Here is a 19,517-nt window from a genome sequence, read left to right on the forward strand (position 1 = left end):
AGGTAGAACACTCGGTACTGCAGTGTGAATTTAAATCACCTTTACTTTAGCAAGAAGATGAATACATAACTTTACACTGGTGAGCACTTAGGTGCGAAGCCGGATATCTCAAGGTCACAGAAGTTACACAGGCAAAATTTGTAGTGGCTCGCCCGCTATGAGAGAGAAACAATGTTGCTTGGTCGTCTACTCGACATCAAATGGGTAGAAAACTGGAGCGGCGCTCTTAGAGCTGCACAGCGCCGGCTAGAGGCAACACCGACTCAAAGGAAGGCCTCGCCGCTTGTTGGTGAAGTCACGTCAGCTAGGCACGGCGAACGCCAGGTCTGTTGCAGGCATAATGGTGGTGTCTCCCTCTCTGACACAGGAAAATGTGAAACTATTGGCGGTAGTTGACCAACACACATTGTTCTGAAAGATTTCTGCAATGAATTAATTGTGCAATTCATTACACTTCTTAACAAATAGTGTACTCCTGAATTTAAATTTCCACCTGTTTTAAGGACTGACATACGAAAACAACTTCACGGTCCAGCAGCAACATAATTCGTGCTTGTTTATCTTGTTTTGTAAATCTGAGGAAGTTACGTTTGTACTGGGTTGCTTTTACAAGGAACTGTGAACATATTGGTGCTCTTCTTTAGGTATCTTGGTTGACTATGGCGTGAGGAGCACTGAATGTTAATGAAATATCTTGCTTTTGTACACGTTGGGGGACGGGGTGGGGGACAGAAGAAGAGGCAAAAGAGAGATACTTGTTTCATCAAATAAAAATTTATCATCTTATAAAGTTTCTCCTTTCTATTGCAAGAGGGGAATATTTACCTTTTCTAATGTGCATGTTTAAGCTCAGCAGTATTTTCGATGTATGAAGCTATTTTGTTTCCTGTTTAGAATTCCTTTCGTTGAAAAGCACTGTAATCTAATGACTGGCAACAGTTGGACATTTACACATGTAAATTAGTTTACATTTCCAGTGACAATGTCAAACGAAAATAAATAAATAAAAGAAACGAGTTAAATGTAATGGGGCTGGGGTAAGTTTCGATAACAAAATGGATTAACTAAATATAGTTACTTGAATGTAAAATTTCCGAAGCTTGCAATGGGGCAGAGCATCTTCCCATATTGATCTACGTTTGTTTCGACAGGATTCAGTAATACAGAACTAGGATCTTCATTTGTAGCTTTACGACAGTAAGAAAATCTTTCATCTAAATAAAATTGTAGAATCCAAAACAATACCAAACATTTTGTCCGAAAATAAGAGATTTATAGTGATAAGCAGGCCCAGGCGTTTCTGCCTGCAACAGACGTGGCGTTCGCTGTTCCTAGCTGACGTGACGTCACCAACAAGCGCCGAAACCTTCCTTTGAGTCGGTGTTCCTAGAGGGCGCTGTCGTCGGTGTCGTGGTGCCAACCTAAGAACTTTTACCTACGCCGTGGGATCGTATCTAACGACACCACAATGGTATTACCCGGATAAATGTGATTGACGCATGAATAGAATAACAAATTAACCGAGTTTGCACTGTTCCCACCACGTGGCAATAAAGGGGGAGAATCTTGACAAAACGGCGACGACGACGAAGGCTATGGTTGTGCTGTGTCGTGCATTTTAAGAGCCAAAGAAACTGGCTCGCGTGGCTAACATCGTGTAGGGCCCCCGCGACCGTGCGAAGAGCCGCAACAAGACGTGGCATAGACTCGACTGATGTCTGAAGTAGTTCTGGAGGGAACTGATACCATGAATCCTGCATGGCTGTCCGTAAATCAGTAGGAGTACGGCGGAGTGTAGATCTCTTCTGAACAGCAATTGCAAGGCATCCCAGATATGCTCAATAATGTTCATATCTGCGGAGTTTGGTGTCCAGCGGAAGTTTTTAAGCACAGAAGTGTTCCTGGAGCCACTCTGTAGCAATTCTGGACGTGTGGGGTGTCGCTTTTTCTTGGTGGAATTGCCCAAGTGCGTCGGAATGCTCAATGGACATGAATGGATGCAGGTGATCAGACAGGATGCTTACGTACGTGTCACCTGTAACAGTCGTATCTAGACGTATCAAGGGTACCTTATCACTGCATCTGCACACGCCCCACATCATTAGAGTGTCCACCAGCTTGCACAGTCCCTTGCTAACATGCAGGGTCTATGGATTGATGAAGTTGTCTCCACGCCCGCTCACGTCCATCCGCTCCATACAATTTGAAATCAGACTCGTCCGACCGGGCAACATGTTTCCAGTCATCAACAGTCCAATGCCGGTGTTGACGGGCCCAGGCGAGGCGTAAAGCTTTGTGTCGTGCAGTCATCAAGGGTACACGAGGGGGCCTTCGGCTGCGAAAGCCCACATCGATGGTGTTCCGTGGAATGGATCGCACACTGACACTTGCTGTTGGCTCAGGACTGAAATCTGCAGCAATTTGCAGAAGGGGTGCACTTCTGTCACGTTGACCAATTCTCCTCAGTCGTCGTTGGACCCGTTTTTGCAGGATCTTTTTCCGGCCGCAACGATGTCGGAGATTTGATGTTTTACCGGATTCCTGATATTCACGGTACACTTATGAAATGGTCGTGCTGGAAAATCCCCACTTCATCGCTACCTCGCAGATGATGTATCCCACCGCTGGTGCGCAGACTATAACACCATGTTCAAACTCACTTAAATCTTCATAACGTGCTACTGTAGCAGCAGTAACCGATTTAACAACTGCGCCAGACACTTATTCCCTTAGATAGGCGTTGCCGACCGCAGCGCCGTATCCTGCCTGTTAGTGTATCTCTGTATTTGAATACTCATGCCTATACCTGTGTTGCCCGTCTGACTTCAGAATGCGCTAGGGGATTTCGTGACGAAGAGGGATTGTGGTTCTGTGCGTATTTTCCATGTGCAGGGTTGTGCTTGGTGTGTGTTTTGTGTGTGTGTGTTTTATTGGTCCATAAAGTGGCGGATAAGGGTTAATTCTGGGCGTTTGTGAGAAGCTTTAATCAGTTTCGCACCAACGCTTATTGTCAAAAGTACGTTCGTATAAGGTATCAAGTGAAATTTGTGACTGGATGAGGACTTTTTGGTAGCGAGGACGCAGCATCTTATCTTGGGACGGGGAGTCATCGTTAGATGTTGAAGTAACTGCGGATATGTCCAAGGGAAGTGTGTAGGGACCCTTGCTGTTCATATTGTATATTAATGACGTTGCAGGAAATATGACTAGTAAAATCAGGCTCTTCTGCAGCTGATGCAGTTATCTATCATAAAGTACTAGCAGTGAGAAGCTGCATAAATGTTCAGTCAGATCTTGATAAGATTTCTAGGTGGTTAAGAGATTGGCAAACTTGCCCTAAATGTTAATAAATCTAAAACTGTGCACTTCGGAAAACGCTAAAACCGTAGAGTCCTATGACTATGATACCAGTGAGTCAGCGTTGGAATCGCTCAACTCATATAAATAGTTGGGTGAACACTTTGTAGGTATATGAGATGAAATGATCACGTAGGTTCAGTCGTGGGTGAAGCGAGCAGTAGACTTCGGATTATTGGTAGAATACTGGGCAAGTGCATTCAGTCTACAAAGCAGATTGCTTACAGATCACTCGAGCGATCGGATCTAGAATACTGCTCAAGTGTGTCGGAACCATACAAGATACGACTAACACGGGATATTGGACGTATGCAGAGAAGGGCAGCACGAATGGTCACAGGTTTGTTTAATCAATGGGAGAGTGTCACAGAGATACTGAAGGAAATGAACTGGAAGACTCTTGAAGATAACCGTAAACCATCCCGATAAAATCTGTTAACAAAATTTTGAGAACCGGCTTTAAATTATTACTATAGGAATATACTGCAACGATCTGTGTATGGTTCACATAGGGATAGTGAGGATAAGATTAGAATAATGACGTGAATGGAACAGCACGAAATCCTGCTAACTGATGCAATGGGACGTACCCTCTGCCAAGCACCTCACGGTCGTTTGCAGAGCACAGATGTAGCCGTAGATGCAGAAACTTAAGAGCGATTCTTGTCCTAAATTTTGAATGATAATGTGGAGAGAAGTTTGTAAAATTTTGTGGATTTGTCCTGAATAAGTGTGCAGATGATGGGTTGGTCTAAAAGGTGTATTTACATGTGTGTTGGGGACGTACCCTGCAGCACCTGAGATGACACGGAAAACTGTATTTTATAAACGGAGACAAAACAAGAAAAGAGTTTTTGTGTGTGTTAGAATATGCGAGATGTTTATCTGTTACAACAGTGCATCGCGCATTCAGAAAGAATTACGGAGCGCTATGCAATGGTATCGACAATATAGGGACACTGGTTGTTTGTGTGAACAGAAAAGTACGGGTGCACCAAGTTTGCCAGATGGAAAAGTGGGGAGGGTGGGGGACAGTTTCACACGCATTCCAAAAACAATCAACGGTCTGCGCAAGCCACGAACTTGTAACATCGCAGGAAATTGTGTGGTAAATTTTGTGACGGTGGTTACATTTCAAACCACACCATTTGCAGTTCGTGCAACAATTACGAGAGTTGTAGAGAAAGTAAGTTCCGAGGGGTCGTGAAATGGACACGACAGTGAAAACGCGATGAAGCTTTGCACAGATGTGTTGGGTAGTGTGTCTAGTATGATCGTCGATCGCATCAGGTCGCTCTTTTCAGTTGTGAGCGCACAGTGAGCGAGTAAAGGTGCCTCGAACAACGGTGTCTCCCACCCAGTAGCAGGGCCCGCTAAGAGACTTCGCCTTAATGAATGCAGCCCACCTAACACAACTGCCACGCACTTACTTCTTCGTGTTAATTCTTAGCCGCACTCTGCAGGGGCAGTAAAGACGTTTCCGCAGCCTTTTCGATGGGAATTGTTCGATCACCCACAACGCAGCCCTAATTGGCTCGTCCTGAGTATCATCTCCGTTGACATGAAACACTGGAAACGAAGACAACACTTGGGCGCAGGCTACGCGCTGTAGACCAGCGTAGAGAATTATCGGAAAGCACAGGCGGCTGCCTTCTATGACGGTGGTGTTGGAAATTTGCTATAACGCTCCGACAAATGTCTAAGTAGGAGCGCCGACTATGTAGAGAAGTACATGGAAAGTGTAGCTAACTCATGCAAATAAAATGTTTCTGGTTTTCACTGTGGTTTCCATTTAGCGACCGATCGGAACTTACTTTCTGGACAACCATCATAAAACAAGAAGATTACGGCGAGCGCCTTTAATTTTCTATGCAGGAAGCACTTGAAGATGACAATTTTCCTCCAAGCTCATATTCAGCGACGAAAGGTCTGGAAAGGTTAATCACTCTAGTGGAAGAGTGTGGGGCACTGAACATTCACATGCCGTTGTGGCGCACGAACGAGATTCTTCTGTGAGAACACTCTGACCTTGATATGTTGCATCTGTCGTTCTTTCCACAGCTGACAGATGAGTCTGAGATTTTCATTTTCCAAGACGAGGCACCCCTTTGTTGGAGCAACGATGTTCGTCGTTTCCTGCGCGAAGAACTTCCGCATCGCTGAACTGAATGTAGTGGTGAAGGTGATTTGGCTCTGTTCCCCTGAGCCCGCCCCCCCCCCCCCCCCCCCCAGGTCGCATCGTGTAGCGCCGTGCGATTTTTTCCTTTGGTTTTTAATTTTATCCATATTTTGCGTCTTCAAAAGTGACTGTACTCAATATAATAGAGGTATGAATCAAAGAACACCTGCAGTCACAATTTTGCGTGTTTTATTCAGTACACGGTGCATTTCGGACCCTGTGGGTCCATCTTCAGGTGCAATTCGTCTTAATACATGCATTATTTATTCTCTTGAATGAGATGAAATGCATATTCCTGCCACAAAAAGGTTTGATGTTAGGTTACAAAAACCATAAGTCAGACGCGGAAAATACGTGCGAAATAGTGGAAAAGATGAATAGGGTAAACATACCAAATAATCCAAGAAAAGCGTTTTTAAAATTTTAGCTACAGCATAAGTTTTTTCCCCCATCCTTGCGAACATATCACTTCATTCAAGATGCATATTCGCAAACATATGTTTGTAAACGCTTCACAGATGTTTTTGTATATGATGTCGTTAAAGGTTAACTAACGTCAACAGATAACGGCGTGCATAGGCCACATAGTATAATCTATTTGCAAAAAGCGAGATTGCTGACAGGGTTGTAACCTACATCATCACAGCTTTGCTTGCATGACTGCTATTTTTCTGTTATTTTTTGCTTTAGATGTAGAGCAGCAGGAGGCTCAAGTCCTCTCCAAGATTAACATTGCAGTTGCGATGCCACCATGCGCAGTATGCAAATCGCTAGATAGTGTCAGTATCTGTCTCCAAACCTGGAACCATGTAACAGGTTGTCTCGGTTTGCCTTGAGTTAATTGCCCCTTTAGCAACTAATTTCAGACTTTACCCTCCTTGCATAAGATGATCTCGGGACTCGAGCTGTAAAAATTTCTTTCTGGTATGTATGTTGTTCCGTCTAAACCCAAAACAACAAGTATTTTTTTATTAATAATAATAATAAACAAAAGTTAAGTAACGTTAGCAACATTTTTATCTGCCGATGTATTTGTAAAACTTTTTTAAGTGAGTGATGTATGTTTCGACGGTAATCGAGAGGTGTTAAAGAGACAATAAGGGCGTGACACTTGTTAAGTGTAAACACCTAACAGCACCCTGCAACTGTGGTAAATATGAAGGCGCACAATATTTATACAATATAGTGTCATTTCCCTTACTTTATACATCGTAATATTTAAGGGATATTTACTTGATATGATGGCAGTTATAAAGAGTCGAGGGACATGAAAGGGAGGCAGTGGTTGGGAAGGGAGTGAGACAGGGTTGTAGCCTCTCCCCGATGCTATTCAATCTGTATATTGAGCAAGCAGCAAAGGAAACGAAAGAAAAGTTCGGAGAAGGTATAAAAATCCATGGAGAAGAAATAAAAACTTCGAGGTTCGCCGATGACATTGTAATTCTGTCAAAGACGGCAAAGGACTTGGAAGAGCAGTTGAACGGAATGGACAGTGTCTTGAAAGGAGGATATAAGATGAACATCAACAAAAGCAAAACGAGGATAATGGAATGTAGTCAAATTAAATCGGGTGATGCTGAGGGAATTAGATTAGGAAATGAGACACTTAAAGTAGTAAAGGAATTTTGCTATTTAGGAAGTAAAATAACTGATGATGGTCGAAGTAGAGAGTATGTAAAATGTAGACTGGCAATGGCAAGGAAAGCGTTTCAGAAGAACAGAAATTTGTTAACATCGAGTATAGATTTAAGTGTCAGGAAGTCGTTTCTGAAAGTATTTGTATGGAGTGTAGCCATGTCTGGAAGTCAAACATGGAGGATAAATAATTTTGACAAGAAGAGAATAGAAGCTTTCGAAACGTGGTGCTACAGAAGAATGCTGAAGATTAGATGGGTAGATCACATAACTAATGAGGAAGTATTGAATAGGATTGGGGAGAAGAGGAGTTTGTGGCACAACTTGACTAGAAGAAGGGATCGGTTGGTTGGACATATTCTGAGACATCAGGGGATCACCAATTCAGTACTGGAGGGAAGCTTGGAGGGTAAAAATCGTAGAGGGAGACCAAGAGATGAATACACTAAGCAGATTCAGAAGGATGTAAGTTGCAGTAGGTACTGGGAGATGAAGATGCTTGCACAAGGTAGAGTAGCACGGAGAGCTGCATCAAACCAGTCTCAGGACTGAAGACAACAACAACAACAACTAGTGTAAATGTCGTTCTGAAAATATCTCCCATGTTAAGACGCTTCACCCAGCCCGACTTTCACTCTCACTAATGCAAAGTACCTGCACGAAAACGCATCGCGATGTTTTCGCGGGCGAGATCGGCACGGTAGATGAGCAGACGCGAATTTATAAAAAAAAAATTGCGTGGCAACAGGAAATGGAGACAGGTTGATTTTTCGTTCGTCTGTCGGCAGTGCAGCGGAAAGAGTGTACTCCGTCATTTCCATCCCGTAATTGGGAGTTGCATCCAGTGTCTTTGCTGATAATAGTGTAGGGCCGCACGCATCTCGCATCGCGAGTGCAATTAAAACTTAATTAAATTTAACGAACGCCGGCGCGACGCTCTAATTGCATCGCCAGCACAGCCGGCAGCTGCGGGACTCAGGTTTCTTCCGAAAAGAAAAGCGAATAGGAAGGAAGGATTTGCGAATCGAGAGCAATTAAAGCCCAGGCAGGAAACGAGCATGCCTAGTGACTGTGCTCAAATTCATGCGTAACGATAGTAAACTCACCCATACGCAAAGGAGAAAAATCATACGCTACCGGCTATTAAAATTGCTACACCACGAAGATGACGTGCTACAAACTCGAAACTTAACCGACATTAGAAGATGCTGTGACATGCAAATGATTAGCTTTTCAGAGCATTCACACAAGGTTGGCGCCGGTGGCGACACCTACAACGTGCTGACATGACGAAAGTTTCCATCTGATTTCTCATACACAAAGAGCAGTTGACCGGCCTTGCCTAGTGAAACGTTGATGTGATGCCTTGTGTAAAGACGAGAAATGCGTACCATCACGTTTGCGATTTTGATAAAGGTCGGATTGTAGCCTATCTCGATTCTAGTTTATCGTATCGCGACATTGCTACTCGCGTTGGTCGAGATCAAATGACTGTTAGCAGCATATGGAATCGTTGGGTTCACGGAACACCGTGCTGGATCCCAGCGGTTTCGTATCATTAGCAGTCGAGATGACAGGCATCTTATCCGCATGGCTGTAACGGATCGTGTAGCCACGTGTCGATCGCTCAGTCAACAGATGGGGACGTTTGCAAGACAACCACCATCTGCACGAACAGTTCGTCGACGTTTGTACCAGCATAGACTATCAGCTCGGAGACCATGGCTGCGATTACCCTTGACGCTGTATCACAGACAGGAGCGGCTGCGATGGTGTACTCAACTACGAACCTGGGTGCACGAATGACGAAACGTCATTTTTTTTCGGATGAATCCAGGTTCTGTGTACAGCATCATGATGGTCGCATCCGTGTTTGGCGACATCGCGGTGAACGCATGTTGGAAGAGTGTATTCGTTATCGCCATACTGGCGTGATGGTATGGGGTGCGATTGATTACACGTCTCGGTCACGTCTTGTTCACATTGACGGCATTTTGAACAGTGGACGTTACATTTCAGATATGTTACGACCCGTGGCTCTGCCCTTCATTCGATCCCTGCGAAACCCTACATTTCAGCAGGATAATGCACAACCGATTGTTGCAGGTCCTGTACGGGCCTTTCTGGATAGAAAAAATGTTCGACAGCTGCCCTGGCCAGCACATTCTGCAGATCTCTCACCAATTGGAAACGTCTGGTCAATGGTGGCCGAGTAACTGGCTCGTCACAATAAGCCAGTCAGTACTCTTGATGAACTGTCGTATCGCGTTGAGGCTGCATGGGCAGCTGTACCTGTACACGCATCCACGCTCTGTTTGACTCAATGCCCAGGCGTATCAAGGCCGTATTACGGCCAGAGGTGGTTGTTCTGGGTACTGATTTCTCAGGATCTATGCACCCAAATTGCGTGAAAATGTAATCACATGTCAGTTCTGGAATAGTATATCTGTCCAGTGACTACCCGTTTGTCATCTTCATTACTTCTGGTGTAGCAATTTTAATGGCCAGTAGTGTAACTTACCAACATCCATTGTCAGAACGCCGTCGTTATTGCCTCTAGTTTAAATTGAATTTCCTACCGCTGCTATAATATGCGACGGACGTTCAATAAGTAATGCAATATTTTTTTATCTGCCAATTTCGGTTGAAAAAATACGTAAATTTTTATGGGACATAGTGGAATATTCCCGCTTCACCACCTGTAGTTTCATGCAGTTCTTATATGTAGCCTTCAAGATGGCGCCTGTAGCGTATGGGCGTCCCGATGACTCGTTGGGCGAGTCGTGGGTCATCTTCGTAAGAAGGTCGCGGAAACCGGTCCGATCCCCCGCGTGCCCATCGGCCACACACAGCTATTATTCCTGCATCCGAACGTGCGGACACTCTCATTCGAGCTTATCGACGGCTCACAGTCGGACTCCTTGCTGCTAATCGTCGCAGGCAGTGAAATATGTGTTCATCACTTGGAACCGGAAACAAAACGGCTATCCATGTAATGGCGCCACACCAGCTCTCCACCGAAGTTGAAAGCCGCACCAGATAAGGGGAATTAGGGCTCGTACTGAGGCATTCAGACAGTCGTTTTTCCCTCGCATGATCCGTGAGTGGAACAGAGGGGGGAAATTGTAGCGCGAATTGTGCTCTCCGCCACACACCGCGTGGTGGCTAGCGGAGTATATATGTAGCTGTATATGCAGATGTCTACAAATGATAATCTGTTTCTAGGTTGGTATGTGGATCTAAATGAGCAGTTCGTAGGAAAAGCAAATTTCATTTCGATGAGATAATAATCAGACTGCATTCTACAGTTTTTCAGACTTTTTTAGTTTTCGTTGATGCAATACCATGGGGGATAGTCTACAATATTGCCTCGCTTCCTTCTAAAGTACTACTTCTGTTTCAAGTCGTTCGATTCTGGTAACTCAATTCTGGTTTCTGTAAGAAATGTAGATAACTTTTCATTCACTTTATTTTATTCCTGATGCCTGCTAAATTTCAACGAATGTATTCCAGTCAACATTTTCAAAGGCTCCGTGTAAATCTACAACTGTTGCAGGCGTGTGTTTGCATTTCTTTGGCCTATTTTCTCAGAGAAATTGTAGGGTGAGTAATGCCTCGCATGTTCCCACATTTTTCCAGAACCCAAACTGAGCTTCCACGAGATCAGCTTTTAGCAGTTTTTCCATTCGTCTGCAAATAATGTGTGTTAGTATTTTGAACCATCAATTATTAAACTGATGCTTCGATAATATTCACACCTGTCAGGACGTACCCTGTTTGGAATCGTAATTGTTACATTCTTCTTGAACTCTGAGGGTGTTTCACCTGTCGCATATATTTTGCATACTGGATTTAATAGTTTTGTCGTGGCTTATTCTCCGTCGACCTAAATAATTCTGAGGTAATTCCGTCTACCCCATGATCTATGTTTCAACTCAGGTCTTTCAGTGTTCTGCCAAATTATCTTGGCAGTTCATACGTCCCATGTCAGTCTTCTTCTACTGCTTGTGCAATACTGTTGGATTTGGAAAAGTTAATTTAACGGGTTGCTGGATGTTCTTCCTTTCTCCGCTCTGTTACTCTCAGGGACGAATTATGTGTACCGTGACTGTTTTCGTGTAGTGTTATCCATGGGAAAGAGTGCAAACATTTTCTAAATGTTTGCAAATTGTGTAAAGGCAAGACTTGGGTACCAGCCCGCTATTCAGTTAGTCGGATGTGAGAAACCTTTCTCTGCCTCGTGATGACTGGGTGTTGTGTGATGTCCTTTGGCCAGTTAGGTTTAAGTAGTTCTAAGTTCTAGGGGACTGGTGACCATAGATGTTCAGTCCCATAGTGCTCAGAGCCATTTGAACCATTTGTGAGAAACCGCCTTAAAACCACGTGTAGGCTGGCCAGCAAACCGGCTCTCTTGTTTAACTGCCCGAATACCAGATGGTTAAAATGGCTCTAAGCACTATGGGACTTAACAACTGTGGCCATCACACCCCTACACTTTAACTACGTAAACCTAACTAATCGAAGGACATCACACACATATATGCCCGAGGCAGGATTCGAACCTGCGACAATAGCAGCATTGCGGTTCCGGAGGAAGCGCCTAGAACCGCTGGGCAACAGCGGCCGGCGCCCGAATACCAGAAGCGACGCGCTAACACACGTGGCTGTCCGGTCGAGTACACGTCCCATATCATAGTCTTAACAAAATTACTTTCAAATACACATTGCAATGTGCAATACTGTATGCGCACCGGTCCTTGCTAGCCTCTCCCCCTTTCTTATGTGAGTGTCGGTACTGATATTAATACGAAGTTTTTCGTTAAATTAACATCTCCTTTGTCCCACAAGACGAAGACACTCCGATACACTGTAAGAGATTAAAGATACCACGAAAAGGTTTTATGAAAATGAAAGTGCGCAATGGAAGGAAGTACTTTTCTGTAAGGCTAATAATCGTATGCGTAGATTTGTGCCCGCATCTCGTGGTCGTGCGTTAACGTTCTCGCTTCCCACGCCCGGATTCCCGCGTTCGATTCCCGGCGGGGTCAGGTATTTTCTCTGCCTCGTGATGGCTGGGTGTTGTGTGATGTCCTTAGGTTAGTTAGGTTCAAGTAGTTCTAAGTTCTAGGGGACTGATGACCATAGATGTCAAGTCCCATAGTGCTCAGAGCCATTTGAACCATTTTTTTCGTAGATTTGTTGTTAAGTTTAAAATTTTCATCTACTGAAAAAGATACTTTTAAACTAATTACGTACGTTTTGACTGCATTCAAAAGCCCAAAATACGAATTTGTTTATACGACGCTGCGAAATATTTTGTACAAATAATTGCTGCCGACCTGATTGAAAATGGACACAACCTTTCCATTGTGAGGTCGTGTCAAATTGATACACAAAGCAGATAATGGCAGATACGTGGACCTCTTGGAGGAGATGGAGATATACTGCCGTCGGAGAATGTCTGATGGTAAAGGGCTGCCAGTTTCGGGAGCTCTTTGACAGTATCCTGCTTCGAGACAGAAGACGTCATGCCCCTGGAGGGAAATAATACGGAAATTTTGGTCTGCCTTTAATACGATGACATTAGGCATTTTAGTATGTCAGAGCATATTTTTTGGTACTGTTCAAATGTGTGAATTCCTAAGGGACCAAACTGCTGAGGTCATCGGTCCTTAGACTTACACACTACTTAAACTAACGTATGCTAAAAACAAGACACACGCCCATGCCCGAGGGAGGACTCGAACCTTCGACGGGTGGGGCCGCGCAATCCGTCACATTGCGCCTCATACCGCACGGCCACTCCGCGCGGCATTTTGGTTATATCGGTTTTACCATCAAACAATGAAAACACCATTCAACTATTAGCGTCTAGATATAAGGCAAATACTTATATTATTCTACGCAAGCGGCGTACCGCAACTGGAGCTACACCATACGCCTGTGCGGCTGGTCCCGGCGGAGGTTCGAAAATGGCTCTGAGCACTATACAACTTAACATCTGAGGTCAACAGTCCCCTACACTTAGAACCACTTAAACATGACCAACATAAGTTCATCACACAAATCCATGCCCGAGGCAGGATTCGAACCTGCGACCGTAGCAGCAGCCTGGTTCCGGACTGAAGCGCCTAGAACCGCTCGGCTACAGAAGCCAGCTGTGGTGTTTTACTTATTTTTTACATGAGCTATGTCTGATTCTGTAATATCCTTGTATTTGAGCACTGAAGATGGCTCTTTTTAGCTGAAACCTGAATATACAGGTATAACAAAAAACCAGTGGCATTGCGACTGAATACTGTATTCGTATCCTTCCTTAACAGCAACTGATGGAAGAGTGTGGCACATTGCACTTGGATTCGGGTGGTCAAGGACCAAATCCCCGTCCACCCATCCAGAATTAGGTTTTCCGTCGTGTCGCTGAATTTACTGTAGCTAATTCCGAGATGGTCCATTTAAAACGCACCTGGCCTAGTGCAGCTTGCATTCTCAACTAATCAAGTGCAGACTCCGTTTCTGACTGGTTTTTCGACAGGATCTTAAAACCTCCTTCCTTCTATCTGTTTATATCCATTCGTTGTTGCGACATGCGTCCTGCGAGTCACATTCGCAACAAGAGCAGCCAGCAGAAGAGTATTAGGAAATTGCTACATGGATATAAAAACCGCCAGTTGCATGTGGAGGATAAAAAAATTCGAAATCGATGCATTCCTCTATCATCAAGAATGCGTCAGACATAAGCTAGCGAGAAAATGTGTGTATTCCGTTAATATCGGCGAGTTTGGAACTCAGATAAAAGCACAAAAAACACTCGCCCAGATCCGTTCCGCAATGACGAGTGGAAACGAGAGACAAATGTGACAATAAGAGCATTTCAGCGGGCGTGACCCGTCCACTCGCAACACAACGGCGAGATAACAGCCGATCGGGTTGGAACCTCGCCAGCCCCATATATCCGTTGCTGGTTGTACTACATCTCCTATCGCTCAGTAACTCGGGCGTGATAGCGCGTGTGCTGCAAATAATTGAGTACGGATGCATAAATATGTGGAAGACCGTTCGGCGGCGCAAAAACATTTCGATGGTTCTCGCTACGGAAATATTGGGAATCCATTCTGACTCTGGTTGATGCTTTCCGCGATTTTTGTGAACCACTTCAGCCGATTCATTTGCCCACTTTCGACAAGCTGCGTTAGAAATACCTCTTGTGCCAGCTTCTATAGTTAACGTTTGTCTACGAACAACTGAATCCACTCCACCACTCTCAATTTCCTACAGCGGGGAGAGCTATCCAGTCTAGTTCGAGTAAACAAGTAAGAATAAACTTGGGAGCCTGACCGCATTAAATGTTTCACTCTTCATCGGAACGTCCGTTGTTGCTAAACTTGGAATGACAGCACCATGTTACGATTTATCTCATCTAAAGTGAAGCTATTGTTGTTGTAGTCTTCACTCTGAAGAGCAGCTTTCCATGCTACTCTACCCTGCGTGCAAGCCTCTTGATCTCGAAATAACTCCTGCAACCTACATCCTTCTAAATCCGCTTACTTTATTCATCTCTTGGTCTCCCTCTACGATTTTTATCCCCTCACCCTCCTCCACATACACACTTCCCTCCAATAGTAAACTCGTGGTTCCTAGATGTCTCTGAAGGGGTCGTATCAACAGACTCCTCCTTTTAGTCAAGTTGCCGGCTGGTGTGGCCGTGCGGTTCTAGGCGCTTCAGTCTGGAACCGCGTGACCGCTACGGTCGCAGGTTCGAATCCTGCCTCGGGCATGGATGTGTGTGATGTCCTTAGGTTAGTTAGGTTTAAGTAGTTCTAAGTTCTAGGGGACTGATGACCACAGATGTTAAGTCTCATAGTAGTCAGAGCCACTTGAACTTTACTTTTTTTTTTTTTAGCCAAGTTCTGCCGCCAATTTCTTTTCTCACCAATTCTATTCGGTATCTCCTCATTAGTTAGGTCATATACCCATCTAATCTTCAGCTATCTTCTGTAGCACCACATTTCAATAATTTCTGTTCGCTTCTTGTCTGAATTGTTTATTATCCATGTTTCGCTTCCGTACATGGCTGCACTCCAGACAAACAGCTTCACAAAAGACTTCCTAAAACTCAAGTCTATACTTAACGATAACAAATTTCTCTTATTCAGAAACGTCTCTCTTGCCATTCATAGTCTACATTTTATATACTCTTTACTTCCGCCATCATCAGTTATTTCGCTGCCCAAACAACAAAACTCAACTATTACTTAACGGTCTCGCTTCCTAATTTCAAAATTTTTTGATAGATTTACCAATAATGAGAGCGACGGGCGATGTGTACACGCCACAAAGGCAATATCATTTAAATTAAATTACTGTCTACCGGGATTCAAACGCGGACCCGTGTATTTCACGCAAATTGCTCCAGAAGTTCATACGGATGATATATTTTTCTTTTCTACTTTGGATATGCACCTGGTGCTTGTATCAGCACATGGATGGCATTCGATATCTCTCATACACCTTTTTTATTTTCCGGAACATGAAGACGAATGGCAAAGGCCTTCAACCCTTGGTGAGAACTAATGCTCCACTTGTCCTTCCCAACAAAAATCCGTCATCAGCCCGTTTACTAAGTGTAGTTCATTTCTGTTCTCTCCGTGCCAACTTTCTACTACGTATGCTGACTGCCATTTGTAGTAGTAAAATTCTCTTCCCTCTATTACTGTACAGTTTCGGCTGTCCAGTATACGTACAATCTATCAGAATGGTCATACGTGTGACAGGGATCAAAAGCTCGTCAAACGACACATCACGAGTTTGGACTCATTATTGAACTGGACTATGTGTGTCTCGGAATAACGGAAATATAATTGCGGCTCTCTCATCATTACGTTCGGTTTGATCATTTGCACCCCTTTTACGTTATCTCTTGGGTATACGACAGTTTTCTGTACCAAATTGCAGTCACACTATTTTGGAGAAAAACAGTTGTACCACTAAGCAATAAATTTTGTGATCCATAATTACTTGTTGTCTCACACAGCTTTTATTTGTCCGTATCGAAGTCTGCTTCTTACAGCATTCGTCAACCGTTGTGGACTAAGAAAATAAATTTAAACAGTTACTTAATTATGATTGGCCGACTGCGAAAGAATAATCAAGGAAGGAAGATGGAGGGAAGATGTCGTAAGCGAAAATCTAGAGAGCGGTAAACTTTTTCCCTTTTATTATTTTGTCAGGGGTGTCAGAGAGAAACAGTTTAGAAAAGAAAGAAACAGTTTAGAAAAGATTTGAAGTTATCTGTGATGTTTGCTGCAAGTCGCTAAAGTACTCTCATTCTCAATTGTTAGAGGAATATAGTAAGGGTAAATTTCACGCTCAGAGTTACGCTTCCTCATAACATATAGTTTCTAACTTTAATGACTGACTTTTTGTCTCAAATATCTTAATGAGTAGATGAGACCTTTTTAAATTTTTAAATTCGGTGAAGTATAATAATATTAATACATGAACACGAAAATTGAAGTAATGATTTTTAATATTAGTTATACAACAATGAAACTTATGTAATTAAAAAAGGTACTTTACCACTGATGTGAACGAAAAAAGTCGTGTGTGTAAGTTGCCATTAAGAGTGGTAAAAGAAATTATATGCTTTCATATTCAGATTTCTGATGATGCTTTCTCTATCGCGCATTAAAATCTCCAGTACTTGAACATCGAAAATTGTTGCTGTGCTACCAACTTCTGCCCTGTGTACCGATCACGTGCTATGGTAGAAATGACACACGAAGTAGCAACGTTTCGTGAAATCGCATACTAAGTATTTTAATGTTTAAATGTTCATTTGCAGTAACACACGCTTGCCCGGCAGCTACAACGTCACAATTGCTACGTCGTTGATGTTGTCAGCAGTGGAAAGCGAAACGGAGTAAGCAGTGGAAAGCGAAACGGAGTAACGAACCCGTCAAGGCCAACAAACGCTGTATTTTCACTTATTTTTTCACTTACTTTCGTCTAAGAGAAAACGGACCCAACTTTTGTATTCGTTTGCCGCAGTCACCACATAATTTGAAGTGTTCCAAATTTTCAGTTTCTTAATTCTGAATAGCTACGGCATCCTTTATTATACGGAAACTAGTGTTTTAGGGTATGCCTCAAAGAAGAACACAGAAGGATCAGACTAAGACGAAGAGCAGGAGAGAGAAAATTTTTTGTAGACAAAATAATAGGAATAGTATGGAGGGTGATAACGATAATCCTATTGCTGTTTTGAAAGATGCATTTAAATGTGCACCGAACGTAATTCCAAATAATTACACTAGTCAACAGTCATTACGCATCTGGGACGTGATACACCAACTAGCATGTATTTTTGTGTGTAGAATCCGAATATACCTTTCAAAATGTTCTAGCATGTACCATTTCTGAGTTTTTAAAGGGTTTTTTTATTTTTCGTATTCAGTTTTTCGCTTTTTGCTGTTCTTGTGTTTTGATGTTTGTTTGTTTTTGATTTGCAGAGGAGTGCTAGAAGATCTACAAATCGTCAGTAAATGGTTGGCGTGGTAATCCAGTCGTGTGAAAGAGATCCTCAGCGAATGTTTCCTGTGAAAGATATAGCAAACTTTTTGTTTTTAAACTTACACTAAGAAAAATGTCAACGAGTGAATCTCGTTGCTGTCTAAGCCACCCCGACAACTTTTATTACGTTTGTGGGAAATTCACTCCAAAAGCCCGAAGGCATATAAATTGTATTTTGATTGTCCTGTTGGTGATCAAGATAAAAGTTTTGCAGTTCATACTGCCTGAATAACAGGCACTACAACCTTAATCGAGTGGTTGAAAGGAAAACGCCGAGCCATGCAATTCGATGTTCCGATGGTGTGGTGTGAGTCTAAAGACCATTATTCTGTCTTACAAATACTTCCGGACATTCAGGCAAAACTAGACATAAAGTACCCAAATGTATCTTCAGTGCATTTGCTGTGCCCCTTGATGAGGGGTTGCTTGTTCCTGTCTGTAAGTTGAAAGCCACGGAACCAGACACCATGTCAAGTGAATCAGAAAGTATTGAACATGCAGAAGAGTACTGCCCTCAATATCATGACACTTCACCTCAGCTCTTTAATCAAAAGGAACTGAACTATTTGGTTCGCGGCATAAAACTTTCTAAACAGCAAGCTGAACTCTTGGGTTCGAGACTGCAACAACGGAACCATCTAGCTCCAGGGACAAAAATTTCCTGTTTCAGATCAAGAGGTGCTTCCTTCGCTCAATATTTCGATATGTAGAATTCAATGTGTATATGTAGAGATGTCACTGGTCTGATAATGCAGGAGTGGCGACTATTTATTGACTCGAGTAAGATCAGCTTGAAAGCAGTACTACTGCATAATGGCAATGCATTTCCATCGGTACCTTTGGCTTACGCAGCAAACATGAAGGAAACTTATGAAACCATGGCTTTGCTGCTTGAGGCTATCAGATATAAGGATCATGAATGGCAGCTTTGCTGTGATTTAAAAGCTGTTGCACTCCTTACAGGTTTACAGGCTGGATTTACGAAATACTGCTGCTTTTTGTGCCTTTGGGACAGTCGTGACACCAAGATCCACTATACAGTCAAGGAATGGCCTATAAGGAAGTCATATGTTCCTGGAAACATAAATGTGAACAATACCACATTGATTGAGGCCGATAAAATCATTTGGCTCCCCTTCATATTAAGTTGGGCCTTATCAAGAACTTTGTAAAAGCTCTGGGTAAAGAAGGTGAGGCCTTCAATCACTTAAAAGAAAAGTTTCCCAAATTAAGTGAGGGAAAGCTGAAAGAGGGTATATTTGTTGGGCTACAAATAAGAAAATTGCTGAAAGATCCAACCTTTGATAACAAACACAGATATTCGATGCTTGATCTACTATTAAAGCAATTGTGAAGGGCTTTTTGGGTAACAGAAAAGACAAAAACTATGTTACCATTGTGAATGATCTGTTGGACAAGTATTAGAATATGGGGTGCAGAATGTCGCTTAAAATTCAATTTTTACATTCTCACCTTGATTTCTTCCCGGAAAATTTGGGAGCCGTAAGCGATGATAATGGTGAACGCTTTCACCAAGACATTCTTACCATGAAACACCGTTACCAAGGCCATTGGAACCTTCGGTGATGGGCGACTACTGCTGGGGTCTTGTTAGGGAGAGTGATGAAACGGCAAACCAAAGAAGAGCGCCGTCGTCGCATTTTTTAAAAACCAAAGACTATTAAAGGTGAAAATATCTTCTGAACTAATTTGGACCTTTTATTGGCATCATGCCCATACATACAAAATAGTATTGATTTCAAACATTCTGAAT

General features: G+C 43.1%; 1 protein-coding gene across 3 annotated transcripts in view; it reads right to left on the reverse strand.

Annotated features, from left to right (window-relative positions):
- The window catches only part of LOC126336356 (kinesin-like protein KIF13A), a 1,265,558-nt gene that overhangs the window by 678,258 nt on the left and 567,783 nt on the right, over window positions 1-19,517 (reverse strand). The gene's annotated exons all lie outside the window — the stretch shown is intronic.

This window comes from Schistocerca gregaria, chromosome 2, assembly GCF_023897955.1.
Source record: "Schistocerca gregaria isolate iqSchGreg1 chromosome 2, iqSchGreg1.2, whole genome shotgun sequence".
Lineage (NCBI taxonomy): Eukaryota > Metazoa > Arthropoda > Insecta > Orthoptera > Acrididae > Schistocerca > Schistocerca gregaria.